Raw genomic sequence first — 18,630 nt, forward strand, 5'->3', positions numbered from 1 at the left:
TGATTTTAAACATAGGCCATAAAACTGCAACATACAAACACTTGTTATGAAGACTGTTGATGAGAGACCTGCTCCCCGAGATGTTCACCAGTATTCTTAACTACCTCCTGGACGGATCGTTTATCCCACAGTGGTAATGAGCTGGGAACTTACTAGCAGATAAATGGGAGTAAAGAAAACAATAGCCTGGAATTCTTACAAGTGAGGACTTAGCAGGCATGGAGTCTTCCCACAAGTATCTATCTCCAAGAGGCCGCAGGCTGAGAGCAGAAAACGGAAGGACAAGACGGAGGACCGCTGTGCGGGTTCTTGCTGTGGCTCTCCTCAACCCTGCATGCGTGGGTTAGCTGCAGCCATCGCTAAATGAAAACTAAACTGGAAACAAAAGCTGGAGAACTGTTTCTGCTTCGGGAGGGCTCCCACTTCCAGTGTAGGAAAACCCTTCTCACTTGGGCATTTGGAAGGGTCCTCCTTCCTGCCCTCTGCCTGTGTACCCTAAAGTGAAGTCTCCCACTTGATATGCTCTCTGTGTGTGCGAAGTTCACATCGTCCCTCCCATTCCATAAAAAGTCTGCTGAGATTTCAAACTCCCAGCCGCAGAGGAAACTCCGCCAGCCACCAGAGGCCAGCTCCTTTGTTTTTATGTAAATTATCTTAAATGTTCAACCAAGATTTACTACTTGTGAAGAAAACCAACAGCAGGCAACAAAAAGCCCTTGCACGGAAACAGCTGGCCTGAGAGGGTAACTGAAAACTTTAGTGTCTATGGAAAGATTTGAAGATCTGCATCATAAATCAAGAATAGCCTAGTATGGAAAAGGAAGGAGAGAATGAGAAAGTTCTTAGGAATTAAAATGGTTGTCAAAATAAAAATTTAATAGTATTGGAATAAGTAACACATTTTCCCTAAAAAGATCATTAGAAAAAAGATACAGTGTTAGTCTAGAAAAATCTAAATACCTGAAAGAATTTAAGAAGGAAAAAATCAGGGAAAAAATGGAGGAAAACGAAATTATAGAAGAATGATAGTTCAGGTAACTCAGAGGTACATGTCTTTTTACTGAAAAAATACTAAGCGTAGTGAATTTAAACAAGTGTCTGTGTCTCTCACATGAACACTACAAACCCTTGAAAGATTTTGAATACTAAAGATAATAGCCTAAAAGCTTCCAGAGAAGGAAAACTGAAGCTACCTAAGAAGGAATGAGAATTAGATTGGCATCTATTTTGTCCTCAGCAAAAATGTATGTTAGAAGATACTGAAGCAGACCTTCAAAGGTCTGAATAGAAAGGTTTTTGAATACAGAATTCTGTATCCAAACAAATAGAAAATGGAAATAGATATTTCAGTTATGGAACAATTTACTTGTACTTAACCTCTACATTTTTATGAAATTACTTAGTATTCTTTGGAGAGAATAAAACATCTAGTAAGGATTACAGCCTAGGAATGCAATGAGAAAAAAAATCCTCGGATGTTAGCTCTGCATGAAAAACATTAGACATCCTGCATTAGAACAGGATGCCAAAGGATCAGAAGAATTCCTTGAAAGCAAAAGGAGATTCCTTTTAAACAGGATAATTAAGAGGCTGGATGATCCTCACCAAAAGAGGTAATGGTATATGCTTCGTTTTGTCAAATAAAAGCAGTTATTAGAAACACCAGGGAAAGTGAAGTTTTATAAGAACACGGTAATCCAAATACAAAAACTAAAATGTAGCATGATTGTAAGCAACTACCAGAGTGTAAAAGGATTTGATTTGACCTTGACCCTTGAAGTGGCACAAGTCTGGTGATAGGATTACATTTCTTACTCTTTGGATGTACTCTTATTCCTTGGTCCCACAGTGAATGATATTTATAGAAATATAATTTTGTAAGTGCTAGATACTCATTTTGAAATTTTAGAATCTATGTGTAAAATACAGAAAACAATGACTAAACTGTGTAAAGTTCAAAGTAATGTAACCAATTAGGATAAAAGAGGTGCACAAAAGTTGGGAGATAATTCCTCATATAAAAGTCAATAGATCTATCTACTAGTGTATCAAACTAAAGTATTGATAGAAATAAAAGCAATGTAAAATATTTACAGAGGGAGGGGGGACTAAAGTGGAATCACTCAACTAAGACACGGAGGTGAGAGTCCAGGGAAACCACGGCAGCTAGAGTTTACAGGACAGTGTACCATCGAGGAGAGGGCTGAACAGGTCAATACAGAAATTGGGTTCACAGGGACTGTTCACCAGAGTACTGATCAGCTCCTGTGTGAGGAAACCTGATGCCAGAAAAAGAACCACCTGAAAGAATTTTACACCAAAAGTAGTGCCTGTTCCCACCACCAAGACTGGAAAAACACATAATTCATTAGGCGTTGGGGAGAGTACTAAAAAAGTCATGCTTCATTAGTGGGGAATAATTATCCCTAGCCTAAATACAGTTCTAGTCCCACCAAACAAATGTTAAAAATAAGACCAGAAAGGACCAGTTTCCAAATAATTACATCTTAGAACTACATCAAAGCTCCAAAAATTTTGTTGGAATACGAAAATATCCAGCAATTTACGATGTAAAATTCACAATGTCTAGCATCTAATCAATGATTACCAGGCATGAAAAAAGAAAAAAATGCAATTCAAATGGGGTGAATAATCATTGAAACCAACCCAGAAGAAAGATGTTAGAATTAGCAGAGAAGGATATTAAAAGCTAATGTATGCCATAGATTCAAAAAGTTAAGTAGAGAAATGGAAGATCTAAAATCCCAATTTAACTTTTTGAGTTGAAAAATACAGCATCTGGAATGAGAAACTGGTTTGGTTCCATGGCAGATTAGACATTGCAGAAGATTAGTGAATTTGAAGCATAGTAATAGAAACTATCCAACATGAAACAGGGAAATTTTGTTTTCAAATGAACAGTATCAGTGATCTATCAGAATTTCAAGTGGCCTAATATACTTGTAATTTGAATTCCTAAAAGAGATGGGAGGATATATTTGAAAAAATTAACGACCAAAATTTTCCCAAGTGGATGAATACTATAAATGCACAGACTGAAGCTCAGTGAACAGCCAAGAACAGGAAATACGAAAAAAAATATACCAGGCACATCCTAATAAAAATTTTTTAAACCAGTGAAAACTAAAAGCAATCGTATGGCGGGGGGTGCGGTAGGAGGAGATGTTACAGAACAGGGATAAAGGTGATGGCAGATAACTTGGTAGAGACAAGGCAAGTAAGAAGTACTGGAGTAACATCTTTAAACACTAACCCCCCCCCCAAAAAAAACCTGTCAAGCTAGAATGCTGTACCAGTTCTGTCCTTATATCAAAAACCAAGGTGAAATACAGACTTTTTGAAACATACTAAAGCTGAAAATTCATCAGCAGCATCCCCTCCCTACAAGAAATATTAAAGGAAGTCATTCAAGCACAAGGAAAATAGGACCACGTGGAAACCCGGATCGGCTGGAGAAATGTAGAGCACAGCAGTGACAACTGCATATGCATTTTTTTTTCCCCAAACAAAACAGCCTGTCATTTTTTAGAGCCAGGCTGTTCTTATGACACTACAAAACTGTGGTAGAGTTAAGATACGATTTTTCCTGGTTTCTGCTTGGAATAAGATAAGGATCATTGCATCCCGTGGTATTGCCTCCTTAACAAAAACATCTAGAAAGTCATTTCTGTGACTTTCACCACCAGTTTGTTAGTGATTTGCACCCCTTCACGGACCTGGAGTATAGTGGTGGGAAGCGCATTTTCTTAATCTTTTTTGTTGTCGCTAACTTGTTTCTGTGATTTTGAAATGGACACATTATCTCTTCACTTCAAGATACAAACTTTAAAATACTGGTTCACCAAGTTTCTGGGACCACCAGTCTGTTCTGTTAGTCATTTTGTCTAATCTTGTACCAGTACCACACTGTCTTGATTACTATAGCTTTTTTTTTTTTAATTGTTATGTTAGTCACCATACAGTGCATCACTAGTTTGACGTAGTGTTCCGTGATCATTGTTTGCGTATAATACCCAGTGCTCCGTGCAATACGTGCCCTCCTTAATACCCTTCACTGGGCTAGCCCATCCCCCTGCCACTCTCCCCTCTAAAACCCTCAGTTTGTAGTAAGACTTGGGATCTGGTAGGATGAGTCCTGCCACCTTATTCTTCAGGAGTGTCTTAGCTGCTCTTGGCCCATTGCTGTTCTATACACATTTTAGAGTCTGAAAGTTTCTGCAAAATAAAGGTGAATTTGTGGTTTATGAGTTGTATAATCCTCACATAAGAGTGGAGGCAAAAATGTCTGCTTAAGCTACTTCTTAGGTGCAAATAAATAGTGTATGTGTACTATTAGCTTCTTTATCCTAAGTTTGTCTTTTTCAAGATTTTCACAGGGTTCTTAATTTCAGGTTCACATGGTTTTTCTGATTACTTTCAAAACTTTAGTTGGGGTCACCTGTATGTGTCTTCATTGTTTATTTGAGGGATGTTTTTCATTTGATTGTTGTGACAGTTTTGCCTCTGCTCTTAATCACAAAGAAAAATCTGACAAATACAAACGTGGCCCAAAGTACCTTGGAGCATGATGGGGTGGCAAAGATGTCTAAGGCTTTAAATCATGCAGAGTGTAACCCACACATGCTCAGGTAAGTCCCAGCTGTTTCCTGTGGAGACTGTCTCCAGGGAAAAGATGGTCAGAGTCTGTTGTATCAGCAGCTCATGCTGACTGTGTCCTCTGGGGATTGTAGTGGGTCACTCCCCTCCCCTTGTTCCTCCCTCCAGTGAATTGGCCAGTAAAGCCTGGTGGATAATAGATAAAGAGTATAAGTCGATGAGACCTGGAATCCTCTCAGATTCCAGGATCCTTATTCTCTTCACCCAAATCCTAAATTTCAAAATTTGACTGAGCCTTCAGATGCTCTCATACATGTATGCAGATAAGATCCAGGATGGTAATGAGTTCTCTATCCCCCTGGGATCTCAGAACCACAAATAAAAAGAAACGCAAGAATTCCACAGAAGTACCCTGAAGGTTTTCCCGAATTCAACACAGATGAATCAGTCCGTTCAGATACACATACATTCATGGTTACGTATAAAAACTCATTCTCTTTTGAAGAGACCAGATGATGGCAATTATCTGTGGTAAAACACTGTTTTACAGGAAAGATGGTTTGGATTTGCATTAGCCTATTCCTTGGCTGGGCAGTGGGGTGTTCCTGGCATTCCACTGGAGGCAGGAACCAACTGTGGGGTGAGGAGAGTAACATAAGATCAGGGGACAGACAGCTCCTCGGTGCTTTTTCTAGGCTGTGAGAAGGGTTAGTTGGTAAAAACAAAAATAAACTCTACAGTTTTGTTTGGATGCTATAAGGGTCTGACTTCTATTGAAGATTAATATAATTATGAAAGGCAAGGATATTGGTTGTGAACTTACTGATTTGAAGACCTCTGAATGTATTCTCTTGGAATGATCCTGAATACAGATGGAAATGAAGCTTTATCTTTAACAAGCCAGGACTGAAGCCTCGTGAAGACGCATGTTCTCTCTCAACAGCGCTATCAGCCAAATAGACTGTAGTTGCTCTGTGTTGTTACCCGTGGGGTTCAACTGTCAGAACATCTGGGGTTTGGTCCTGCTTATGCCCTTTGAACCTTGAAAAAGACTCTTTAAAATCATTCTCTCTAACATGCTTGTCTGAACTTTGAAAGGATCAAGTAAGTTAATGTTCTAGCCCTTTGAAAGAGTATAAAGTGGTATTATTTACCAGTGGACATGAATCAAGAGCTACAGTAGAAGAAGCTTTAACCCTTAACCTACTTCAGTTAGGAAGGGAGATTTGAAAGGATGTCTGGTCACAACCCAATTAAAAGGATTCTCAAGTGTCAAGTCACTTCAATCTCTCCTTTATGTCCCTGTCTTTTTATTGTGCCTGCCATGGCCTTAGTTAACACATTCATCTCTTGATTCATTTGCTCTCATCCAGCCACCCCCTAAAAATTTGCTTTCCCAGTTTCCATTATCTTTCACACTGGCCACCAGTTATTCTCCAGAATTTAATTACAAAATTCCTGTTCCAGTAGCTCCTTAGGGGACTACAAGATGAATCACATTCTCTCCGTGGTATATAAGGCTTCTTCCAGTCTACCTCCCAGCAAATATAAGCACTAAGTTTGTATAATGCCTGACACATAGGATTTAATATATCTAGTGTAATGATTTATATAATAGTAGTAATGTTATAATTATAAATATGTAGACTGTATATACATTATATTAAATATAAATATTTTAAATAATATATATAACATTTTTTATATATCTCCATTTATAGCCCCTTTCCTCTCTGTGAAGAATAAGAGATGGGACTGAAAATTCCAAGCTTCTAAGCATGGCTTGGTCTTTCTGGTGACCCCCCACCCCCCCCAGAAGCCCACGAAGAGTCACCTCTTAGAACATTGCTATCACCTAAGAAGGAATCCAAGGGATTTAGGAACTCCGTTCGAAACCAGGGTCAAAGGCCAAATATTAAAACAAGGATGCTTCTAGTGCTTTTATCACTTAGGAATTGAAAAGGATTTTAGGAGCGCTGTGTCAGGAACTAGGGACAGAGACCAATATATACTTTTCTATCCTCACATTCATCATTTACTACACTTAAATCCCTGTATTATTAATTCTTGGCAGACTTACTATTTCTTTGTCTAAAAGGTATAAAAACTTCCTTCTCTGGTCACTTTTTCAGGTCTTCATCCTTTTGTGAAGCCCCACCCCGTGTACATGTAGAAATGTTGTAACATTTTTATGCTTTTCTCCTGCTAATCTTCTATCGATAATTCTTCAGTCCAGCCAGAGACCCTAAGAGGGTAAAGGAGGGTTTTTTCTTCCCTTACACTAACATCTTCAGTACAGTGTTGACTAGAAGCAATGATAGCAGACATCCTGGTCTTGTTCTAATTTTGAAAGGAAGCTCTATTAATTCACTAGGCTCTGTAAGAAGGTACCACAAATTGGGTGGCTTAAATAATAGGAATTTATTGTCTCACAGTTCTGGAGGCTAGAAGTCCAAGATCAAAGTGCCAGCAGGATTGGTTCCTCCTGAGATTGTGTGGGGAAACTGCTCCATGCCTCTCCTGTAGCTTCTGGTGGTTTACTGGCAACCTTTGGTGTTACTAGGCTCTAGACCCATCACCCTGACCTCTGCCTTCATGTTCATATGGTGTTCTCACTGTGTGTCTTCCTCTGTATCCACATTTCCCTTTTTTTCTAAGGACACCAGTTACATTGGATTAGGACTCACTCTAATGGCCTCATATTAACTAATTACATCTACAGTGACCCCATTTCCAAATAAGGTCACATTCTGAGATACTGGTTAGGACTTCAACATGTTAATATTTGTGGGACACAGTTCAACTCATGAGCAGCTCTGACACTTTGCTATTAAATATGTTTGCCATGATAACCTTTATTAAGTTCTTTTCCATTTCCAGCTTGCTTAAAAGCTGTTATCTTAGACGTTAACCTTTATTCAATGTTTTTATATACTTAATAAGATTTAATATATGGCTTTTCTTCTTTAATTTGATCGTGGGTGATTTATTCTAATAGCTTTTCCATTTTAGTCCATGCCTAAATTTTCAGAATAAACCCAAATTGATCATGATTTTTAATACATTCCTATATTCAGTCTGCTAATATTTTAGAAGATAGTTTCTGCATCTTTGCTCATAAAAAAGATTGGTCTATACAGTTTGTTGTTATTGTTATTGGACTGTCTTTGCTTTTTATATTGTTAGAATAGCCTCATATAGTAAGGTGGGAACTATAACAGAGATCGTTGGTTGTTTCAGTTTGGGATGATGAAAATGTTCTGGAGATGGTTGGTGGTGATGGTTGCACAACAGTATGATTGTACTTAATGCCACTGAATGAATACACTTAAAGATGGTTAAAATGGTAAATTTTATGTCATGTATGTTTTACCACACACACACACACACACACACACACACACACACACACACACAAACCAAACCCACAGCTAACATCATGCTCAGGGATGAAAGACTAAAAGCTTTCCTCTTAAGATCAGGGACAAAACAAGGATGTTTGTTCTTGCCATCCCTGTTCAATATTGTACTGGAGGTTCTAGGCAGGGCAATTATGAAAGAAAACATAAAAGGCATCCAGATTGGAAAGAAAAAATGAAACTGCCTCTATTTAAAGATGACATGATCTTATATATAGGAAATCCTAAAGAATACACACACACACACATACCCCTACCTAACAGAGCTAATAAATTCAGGATGGTTTCAGAAGATAAGATCAATGCATCAAAACCACTTGTATTTCTTTACACTAACAAGGAACAACCTGAAAATGAAATTTAGAAAACAGTTTCATTTACAATAGTATCAAAAAAGAATACTTAGGAATTATTTTTTACAGAGAAGTGCATGACTTGTACACTATAAACCACAAAACGTTGAAAGAAATTAAGGAAGACAAATAAATGGAAAGACATCCCATTTTCATGGATTGGAAGACAAGATGGCAGTACTCCCCCAGATTGATCTTCAAGTTCAACGCAGTCCCAATCAAAATCCCAACTGCCTTGTGTTTGTTTGTTTTTTAAGAAATGGACAAGCTGATTCTAAAATTCATATGGACAGTCTTTAAAAAAATAAGGGTGGGGGAGTCACATTTCCGTATTTCAAGCCTACTGCAAATCTACAATAATCGAGATAGTGTGGTACTAGCATAAGAATAAACATATAGACCAATGGAATAGAATTAAGAGTTCATAAATAAACTCATACAACTATGGCCAATTGATTTTCAACAAAAGTCCCAAGATTATTCAGTGGGGAAAAGACCATTTCCACAAATTGTGCTAGGAAAACTGGAAATCCCCATGCAAAAGAATGAAGTTGGATCCTTGCCTTACACCGTATGCAAGAATTAACTCAAAGTGGATAAAGACCCTAAATGTAAGAGTTTAAATTAGAAAACTCTTAAAACACAGGTGTAAATCTTTGTGACTCCATATTATGCCATAGTTTCTTAGATATGACCCCAAAAGCACAAGCAACAAAATAAAAAATAGATAATTTGAACTATACCAAAGTGGAAAACTTTTATGTGTCAATGTATATATCAAAAGAGTGAAAAAATTCACAGAGTGGAAGAAAATATTTATAGACTATAATTTGATAAAGGTCTAGTAGCCAGAATACATAAAGAATTCTTATAACCTAAAAATAAAAACAACCCAATTAAAAATGGACAAAGGTAGTAAATAGACATTTCTCCAGTGAAGACATGCAAATGGCCAGTAAGCCCATGAAAAGATACTCAACATCATTAGTCATTAGAGAAATTCGAATCAAAACCACAATGAGATACAACCTCATACCTACTAGGACTGCTGTAATAAAAAAGACAGACAATACAAGTGTAAGTAAGAATGTGGAGAAACTGGAACATTGCTGATAAGAATGTAATATGGTGAATTTGCTTTGGAAAGCAGTTGGATGGTTCCTCACAAAGTTAAACATAGAATTACCACATGACCCAGCAATTCCACTCCTAGATATATATCTAAGAGAACTGAAAATATAAGTTCCAACAAAAACTGGTACATGAATATTCATAACAGTTACTCATAATACTCAAACAGTGGGAACAACCCAAATGCCCATCAGCTGATGCATGGATGAACAAAATATGGTATACTCATACAATGCAACATTATTTGACCACAAAAACAAATGCTATACATATGGATGAATCTTGAAAATGTTGTGCCAAGTGAAAGAAGCCAGACACAAACTATCATGGATTATATAATTAAATGGGTAAATGTGGTCAGAAGGCACAAACTCCCAGTTATAAATAAGTCCTGGGAATGTAATATACATCATGGTAACTATAGTTTAAAAAAAAAAAAGATACCAGTGGATAAAGTTCAGTGCTGCCAGAGCAGCTGGATATTGTGGGAGAATATACCCAGAAAGGAGGCATCTGCAGAGAGGAAATCCCCTAAATCTGCCTATGAAATCCCCTCCAATCCTTGGATGACCCCTAACTGCGCGTCTACTGGGTGAGACTCCAAGGAGTCCAGTGGAAAGCAACAGCTCAAAGGCAGGAAGCGAAGCGCAGATATTTCAGCTGCTGCCTCGCCTGCTTCAAGAGAGACGAGATTTGTAGTTTGATTTTCACAAACTCAGAGGGGGTTGGTAAATGTCTTAGACTGTCCACTGAAATCCCATGGGGCCGTACCTTAGAATACAATGCTGGGACACTCTAATAATAATGGGGAAACTTAAACTCACCATAACAAAGGTTGAACCAAAACTACACAAATACAAGGTCAAGTTCAAGCTATTAATTTGACTGCCTGCTAATACAAAAATCAACATTCTTCAGAGGATAAAAGAATCCAGAATCTGTATCATATGTCATCCCCAATGTCCATTATAGAGTTTTAAAAATACTAGACACACCTCAGCCCCAAATGTAACTCAGTATTAATAGAGAAGTCAAACAATGGCAGTAAATACCAACACCACCCAAATGGCGGGGGGGGGGCAGAATTTGAAGCAGCTATTATAAATATCTACAAAAAGAGTTTAAGGAAAATAGATGCATGAATGAGGAATCTTAGAAAAGAAAATTATTTTAAAAAATAGAAATTCTAGAACTGAAAATAAAATAAAAAATTCAATGAGTGAGTTTAACAACAAATTGACAGTGTCCAAACAAAGGGTCAGTGAAATCAAATATCAAGAGACAGCTCAGTCAAGGGACTGAGAAAAAAATATTGGAAAAAAAAAAAAAAGACTTATCAAACAATATTCAGGTGATGTAAGTAATTGGAGTTCCAGAAGGAGAGGAGAGAGAAAACAGGGTAGGAAAAATGTGATTAATTAATGGCAACAACAACAACAAAAATCCCTATGATGAGGGAACGGAAGACAAGCTGAGGACAAAGCAGAATCTGACACCCTGCAACCTCCCCCACCCCCAGCTCCTGGGTGGGATAAGTGATGTTCCTCCAGGAAGTTCCCAACTATCTTCAGGTTAATTCCTTGCTAGAGAGAAAAACAACCTTAACTTGAAAATGGCAAGGCTTCCGGTATCCGTGAGTCTTTAACATATGAAAGTACTTTCTCAACCTCCCTGTTTCCTTACATCCCCCAACCCCATAGTATATAATCAGCCAGCCCTCACTACCCCCTGGCAATAGCTCCTTCTGCCCACGGGTCCTGTCCCAGTGCTTTAATAAACCACCATTTTGCGTCTCAAGAATTCTTTCTTGGTCATCGGCTTTGGACTCCACCCCACTGAACCACACCGATATTCCAAAACCACATCACCTACATTTTGTAAAGACAAAAAAATTCAGATTCAAAATCTCAGGAAACCACAAGAAGGTAAATATGAACAAAACCATTCTGAGTCACATCACAATCAAACTACTGAAAAGAGAGAGAAAGAGAAAATATTGAAAGCAGCCAAAGATGATCAACAAATGACATACTGGAGAACAATGATTGGAGTTGTCATTGACTTCTCACCTGAAACCATGAAGGTCAGATGATTGTGTGTGTGTGTTGGGGGGGGGGATCTTTAAAGTGCTGAAAAAAATCATTAATACAGAATTCTACATCCAATAGGATGAATGAAGATGAAATAACATATTTTCAGATAAATAAAATCATCTAAGAGAATTTATTGCCAGCAGACCTGCACAAGAAATGCTGAAGGAAATTCTTCAGGCTAAAGGGAAATAGACCTTCACAAATGAATGAAGAGGACAAACAGACAAATACAACAAACTGGTGGTTGCCAGAGAACAGGGGGATGGAGGGATGGATGAAATAGATAAAGAGGATTAAGAGTACACTTACCTTGACGAGCACTGTGAAATGCACAGAATTCTTGAATCCTTTTATTGTATACCTGAAACTAATATAGCACTGTATATTAAGTATACTTCAATTTAAAAAAAATGAATGAAGAGGATCAGAAATGGTAAATAGACTATTTTTGTCTTCTTATTTTCTCTAAAAGAAAGAACACTTTAAAGCAAAAATTATAACATTACCTTCTGGTTTATAAAATATGTAGTTATAACATATATAACAAATACAGCATAAAGGATAGAGCAGGGGATAGTGGCAAATGACCTGTATGTTTACAAGTCATCTACATTTTATGTGAAGTTGTACGACATTATCTCTAAGTAGACTGTGAAAAGTTTAGTAGGTATATTGCAATACTTCTAGATACTACTCAAAATTAAGACAGAGGTAGAGCTAATTATCAGTAGAGAAAATGGAATTCTTAAAAAATACTTGAATATGTTAAAAGAAGACAGGAAGAACAAAGAACAAAAATCAAAAGGAGAATTTAAAAAAATGGTAGACCTAAGTCCAACCATATCAATTATTGTATTAAATATCTGTGGGCTAAACAGTTTAACTTAAAGGCAGAGATTGCCAGAATGAACAAAATAAGACCTAACTATATTCTGTCTACAAAAGCTGCACTTTAAATATAGAGATAGATTGAAAGTAATAGGATGGTAAAAGATAGAACCTGCAAATGAGCATAACATCAGATGAAATAGACTTCAACGCAAAATGTAGTAGCAAAGACAAGGAAGGACATTTTCATAACGATACAAGGTCAACTCATCAGAAAGACATCACACTCATAAAATGTTTATGTTTCTAATAATAGAGTTTCAAAATCCACAGAGCAAAACTCAACAGAATTAAAGGGAGAAATAGACCATCTTGCGATCATAGTTGGAAGTTTTAATACTCCTCTCTTAACAACTGATAGAAAAACTACACAAAAAATCAGTAAAGACATAGATGATCTGAACATTATCAACCATGTTAACCCAATTGATATTTCTAGAACACTAAATGTGCAAAATAAATATTTTTAAAGGCACAGTATATTCACCTAAATAGACCATACGTTAGTCAATAAAGCAAGTCTCAATACCTTTAAAGGGAATACAGAGTTTCTCAGACCACAATAGGGTGGGGATGTGGCACTTGGGTACCCTAGAGGGCCAGTGAGGGGGTAAGTATGGATTCAGAGAGCAAGCACAAGCAGATGTGGGGGTAGGGGCAGAACATTAGGAAGAAGAGAGAGAGAGAGGGTGGGTGAGGGCACCAATAACCCACCCCAGAACCAAGCCTCATAGTCATTGGCTGCCACCTGCCCCCAGAGCTGGCAGGAGAGAGTGCGGCTATCAAACTGACCTAGACCTTAATTTTCAGGACGGGGCCCCAGGGCTTCCTGCTTGCCTTCCTTGTCTACCTGAGGAGTGGACAGCTTGTCCTCCCTGCTCTGGCCACAGAAGGAGAGCACCTAGCAAAGTGTGGAGTGCAGCCACTGCAAGGTAAGCTGCTTGGGTTGGGGGCTGGGATTCAGGTAGGGTTACTCTGTGCCAAGAGGGAGGGGGTGACCAAACCCTTTGTAAGGGCAGGAAGGGCCACAGCAGAATGTCCTGGGGGCTCAAGGGAAGGGCCTGCTCTGCCCCAATAGGGAGCCCCAATCCTGGATCTGACTATAGGTGACAGCCGAGGACAGTGACCCCAAAACCTTGCTTCCCACAGAGGAACTCTGTCGTGGGCTAGACTGAAGGGGGATGGGAGGGGCTGGAAGTTCAGGTCAGACTACAGCCACAGAACCAAGGGCCACCACAATGGCCCCGCAACATCTGTACTCAGTGACAGGACCCCATGGGGTTGAGGTCCTGCAGGGACCTCAGAGAGACTGCCTGACACCCAGTTGCAGGGCTGCCCTCATCATTCTGTTCCCCCAAAATCCTCAGGGCGAAAGGAGGAAAAGCTCAGGCCCCCAGCAAAGCCCTAGTGGAGTAGAGTAGGCAGCATTGTCAGGACAGTGACAAGAGACAGATGCTTTGTGCCCCGGACTCTTTCAACTCCAGGGCCCTGCTCCTTTCCCTCCCTCCCTCCCTCCCTCCCTCCCTCCCTCCCTTCCTTCCTTCCTTCTTCCCCTCCCTTCCCCTCCCCTCCCCTCCCCTCCCCTCCCCTCCCCTCCCCTCCCCTCCCCTCCCCTCTCCTCTCCGTTGTTGTTTTTAAGATTTGTATTTTATTTAAGCCAGAGAGAGAAAGCACAAGCAGGAGGAGCAGCAGGCCCCCAGCTGAGCAGGGAACCCAACACAGGGCTTGATCCCAGGACCCTGGGATCATGACCTGAGTAGAAGGCAGATACTTAGCCGACTGAGCCACCCAGGTGCCCCTCCTTTTCCTTTCTTACAAAGAAAATGGTGGCTTGGTTCAATGAAAGTCAAAGGGAAGGGCAGCTCTTTCTCTAGGTCAGGGTGGATACAAGGGGTCAGTACTTCCTGGTGGTGGGGTTTAGGGGAGAGGGGACACTCGTGTGCTGGCAGCATGAGAGAGGCAATACTGTACAGTGGTTAAGGTCAAGGGCACTAGACCATACCGTCTGGGGTTGAATCCTGGTTTCTCCACCTATGAGCTTGTAACCTTGGTAATCTCTCCACGCCTTGGTTCCCCCGTCTGTAAGATGGGAAAGATAACAGCATCTATTTTATGACCATTGTTGTTGGGACTCAACGGGGCTCTAGCACAGTTTTTTGGCAGTAGATATTATTATGGGCAGAGCACACAGATAGACCTAGATCCTCTATCCGAAGGGACAACTCAACCACACCCTGACTCAAATTCCAGGGCCTGGCTGACAATGGCCACAGTGCCCCATGACTCCCACCACCACTGGGAACTTTCACAGGGAGAGTCAGGGGTGGGGCCCTGCTCACCAGGGCCTTTCCAGCTGGGTGATTCTCGGAGAGCTCTGGGGCAGGGGTCACAGGGAGGCAGCCAGCCTCTGAGGGCCCATTGTTCTTCTCCTCTGAGCTGGGAAAGATGGCTTCTCCCCACCTCTCTTCCCCTGATGCCTAACTCTGCATGCTCAGGAGCAGACCAGAGATCAACAAACCCTGCCCATCTCTCCTTGCTCAGCTCACAAAGAGCTCTCAGTGTCTCACAATGGGCTGTGATGCCCAGCCTCCTGAGTTTATTGTCCCCAGTTCACAAATGAGGAAGTTGGGGCCCATAGGGAGGAAACGGTATATATGATGTCCCATATAGGGAAGTGTCTCAGTCAGGATTCGGTCTCCCACTCCTGCGTCCAGGACTACACACTCACAGGCACAACAAATTCACAGCCATGCATCGACAGCCCCCCACACTATAGCGCACAGCCTGGGGGGATACAGGTGGAGGGGCAATGGCCGGAACCCCCCTTGTCAGCAGCCTGGTGGTGATAGCTGTTTTGTTTTTGTTTTTCCTCTCTCTAGATGAGCTTCACATCTCAGGTAACTGGAGCAGAAGTCCCCAGCTTGTCTTATCTTCTCCCCAGGTGATGCCTGCTGCCCCAACAGGCCCAGGGTACAGCTGTGACCACGACTTGGCCTAATGATAAAGGGAAGGGGGAAGGGAAGCAGGAACCAAGGTGCCCTCCCTACTTGGTGCATTGCCAGAGAGCATGACCAAAGGCCACAGGGCTGTGCACATGACTGTGGTCTCCTGAAGTCAGAGGATGTGGAAGGGGAGAGACCTGAGTCTAGGGTGAACACCCAGGTTTTCCTGGGTTCAGGATGTGCAACTTCCAGTTTTAAAACCTGGAAAGTTCCAGGCGAACTGGGATGGGCTGGTCACCTGAGTCTTCCACAGTGTCCAGTCTGGTAAAATGAGACTCACCCAGGAATAAGAGAGGAGACTAGAGACGAGGGCTGGGAAGGAAAGAGTGTCAGGGATGGGAGAGACACAGCCACAGAGTGGTTGGCCTCTGCAGCTCGAGCTTGGGCAGCCCCACTCCTCATTACACGTGGATTCTTCCCATCCCAGTCAAGTCCGCTGGCGTCAAGCCCCTCCCTTCCAACAAAGATACCCAGAGACCTGAGGGGGGGGCACTTCCTTCTCCCAGGTCCTCTGCCAGCCTGGGATTGATCAGTGCTGAACAGGCCCTATTTTCACCCTCTTTCCATGGGGAACTGTCTCAGACCACATCTCCAGCACCGCCCAGGCTGTCTTTCCAAGTCCCCAGAGCGATCTGTTCCCAGGAGACAGGACAAACCGGAACTGAAGGGGCTTCTTAATTCCTTATAGAGGAAAGGGAGGTAAAGGTGACCAGACACAGAGCTGTGTGCACTCTGGCAACATAGAACCTCAGCCTCGGTTTCCTTAACCTGCAAGCAGGGTCACTGTGCGTCTCTTGTGGAGCTGTACTAAGCATAAAATGTGCAGCTGCTCCATAGATGCTTGCTGCCCAGGCCATTGGAGAGCACTCAGTCTTGGGAGGAGATGACTGTAGTAGGCCCAGATGTCACTCGGGTTTCTGTTTCTTCAGGACTCTGCTCAACTCGGGTACATGCAAGTCCCCAGGGTTGCCTCCAAGGAATGGCAAGATGGGAGATGGTTGAGGAAGGGGTTGCTGGGGGTGGGGGCAAGAGAATGGAAAGGCTGGAATTTAGGATAAGAAGAAAACGTTGGTTGAGGAGGCAGTCCCAGTTGCTGGGAACTGAGGGGTTCTTAGTGGTGGCTCGGGGCAGGATTTATCCCTGATGTCCTGGCCTCTGGAGTTCATCACACAGAGGCACAGGTGGGTGAGTGAAGCCTAGCCCCAGGCCAGGTCTCCTTGAGCCTGGGGAGGCCCAGGTGACCTGATGCCCAGGGGAAGAAGCCGGCTCCCCCTTCATCCCGGCCTGCGCAAAGGCCCAGCGGTCTGGTCCCTGTTTCCTCTTAGGCCCTGACGGGGGCAGTCAGCACCATTAAGTTCTTCCCCTCTGAGGCTTTCCTGGGTGGGCACTTCAAGGCCGTGGAGTTGGAGGGCAAGGAGCCTGAGCCCGGAGACCTCTTTCTGTTCAGGCTGTTGTCCCCCACTGGATGCTGGTGCGGGGCCCACGTGGGCATGTACTGTGGCCATGGGGAGATAATCCACTTTGAAGGTGAGCATCTCCGGCTGAAACACCGGCCCTAGTCTGCAAAGAGAGGCTGCCCATCCGAGCCCAGTGGGTAGGGCACACGAGAATGAAAACTGCAGGTCCCAGGCTGGAGGTGAGGGTCTCTGAAGAAGGGCGCTTGGGCACGCAGGGTAGGGGGCTCAGGGCCCCCAGGTCCTGGGAGATTTGGGTGCAGGATGACCAGGCCAGGGTCACAGGACCTAACCCGGCTCTGATCTGCACCCGTTGGGCAATCCCTGCAAGCAGGAATGTCGCCAGCCAAGGGCCTCACGCGTGTCTGCGCTCCTGCGAAGGCATTGTATCCAAACGGGCAGCGACTGCTGCTGCGCTCTCGCTCGCTGTGGCGTGTGCTGCGTAGACGTGGCGGCGTTGACCGCGCGGCGCTAGAGCGCCGCGTGCACGAGGCCATGGACGCAGACCCACCCCCCTATCACCCCGCGCGCAGCAACTGCGTGCACTTTGCGCTGCATCTGCTGGGCCACGGGCCCACCCTGGACCCCCCCTACGAATAGACAGCAGTCCTATTAGTTTGGTGAGTGCGGCTCAGTTACCCACGCACAACCCCACCCCACCTCCCACTCCGTCTCCGCCTTGGGAGCCAGTTAACAAATGCAGCTAGCCAATGTGCTGCAAAATTCATACGTTCCCTCCCCGCTCAGGCCTTGTTCCTCAAACTCAAGATCCACTTTACCCTGCAAGACCCAAAGCAACCAGAAGCAAACTAGGCCTGCCGACTTGTCGAGGTTGCACTTCTCTGAAACTCTTTCCGGCCTCCTCCAGGAAGGCCCCAGTTCACAGATCTTGAGCACGTCTCTTTCCTTCAGCCTATGAACTTCCAAACCCAGGCGCTGCCCTGGTCCTTGTTAACCCCCATTCCCATTCCCCCAGTGGAACCTACGTATGGAGCCATCTTTCTGGGCCCTGTCCGTTTACACCCAGGCCCACAAATTCTGGTTCTGGAGATATTGGGATCCTAGTCTATAGATCAAGACTCAGCTCTATGAACTCTGGCTCTCCAAGTCAAGCCCTCCTCACCTCCTAATCCATGCCCAGCCAAGAGACTTCAGCCATCCAACCTGATGCCCCAAACTCGGGCCCAACTAGATCCCACCCCTTTCCCCAAACCTGCTCACTACTTTCTCTCTAGATCAGGCCGTCCTTCCTTGGGAGTACTTCGAGCCTTGGGAGCTGAGCTGGAGGCCTCACGTGATCTAGGAGTCCTGGCTGTCACACCAGACCTTAACCCAGCCTCTCTCTTCCCTCTCTCCTTCATAGGTGTAGGTGGATGTGAACTTAACTGTGGACTAGGTGTGATCTTAGGCCCTCCTGAGTGGGCATGGGGGCTTCAGAAATGGTCATTAAACTGTTTTACAAAGATGAATTCGGGGTTCACTATCCCTTCTATTTGGTCTCCATTTATCTGCCTGCAGCCTGCTGTAGGCTCCTCCCTTGGACCAGACGTCCTTACATTCTGTCACGTCCAGGAAGCCCCCTGGCTTCCTGGTGAGAAACCAAGACACCATCCAAGGGGCCCAGACTTTGTAGGAAAGATGGAGCTGGGGGAGGGACCATCCTTGGTCTCTGA

General features: G+C 42.9%; 1 protein-coding gene across 2 annotated transcripts in view; it reads left to right on the forward strand.

The window, feature by feature from the left end:
• AP3B2 (adaptor related protein complex 3 subunit beta 2) overlaps positions 1–18,630 on the forward strand; it is a 61,058-nt gene that overhangs the window by 10,362 nt on the left and 32,066 nt on the right. For both annotated transcript variants that reach the window (XM_087856595.1, XM_045812996.2), the window contains 2 exons: positions 13,312–13,433; positions 15,381–15,398. The gene's annotated coding sequence lies outside the window, so the exon portion shown is untranslated. The remainder of the gene's footprint in view (positions 1–13,311; positions 13,434–15,380; positions 15,399–18,630) is intronic.

Source organism: Ursus americanus, chromosome 28 (genome assembly GCF_024610735.1).
Source record: "Ursus americanus isolate L20-20 chromosome 28, mUrsAme1.1.p, whole genome shotgun sequence".
NCBI classification, from domain to species: Eukaryota; Metazoa; Chordata; class Mammalia; order Carnivora; family Ursidae; genus Ursus; species Ursus americanus.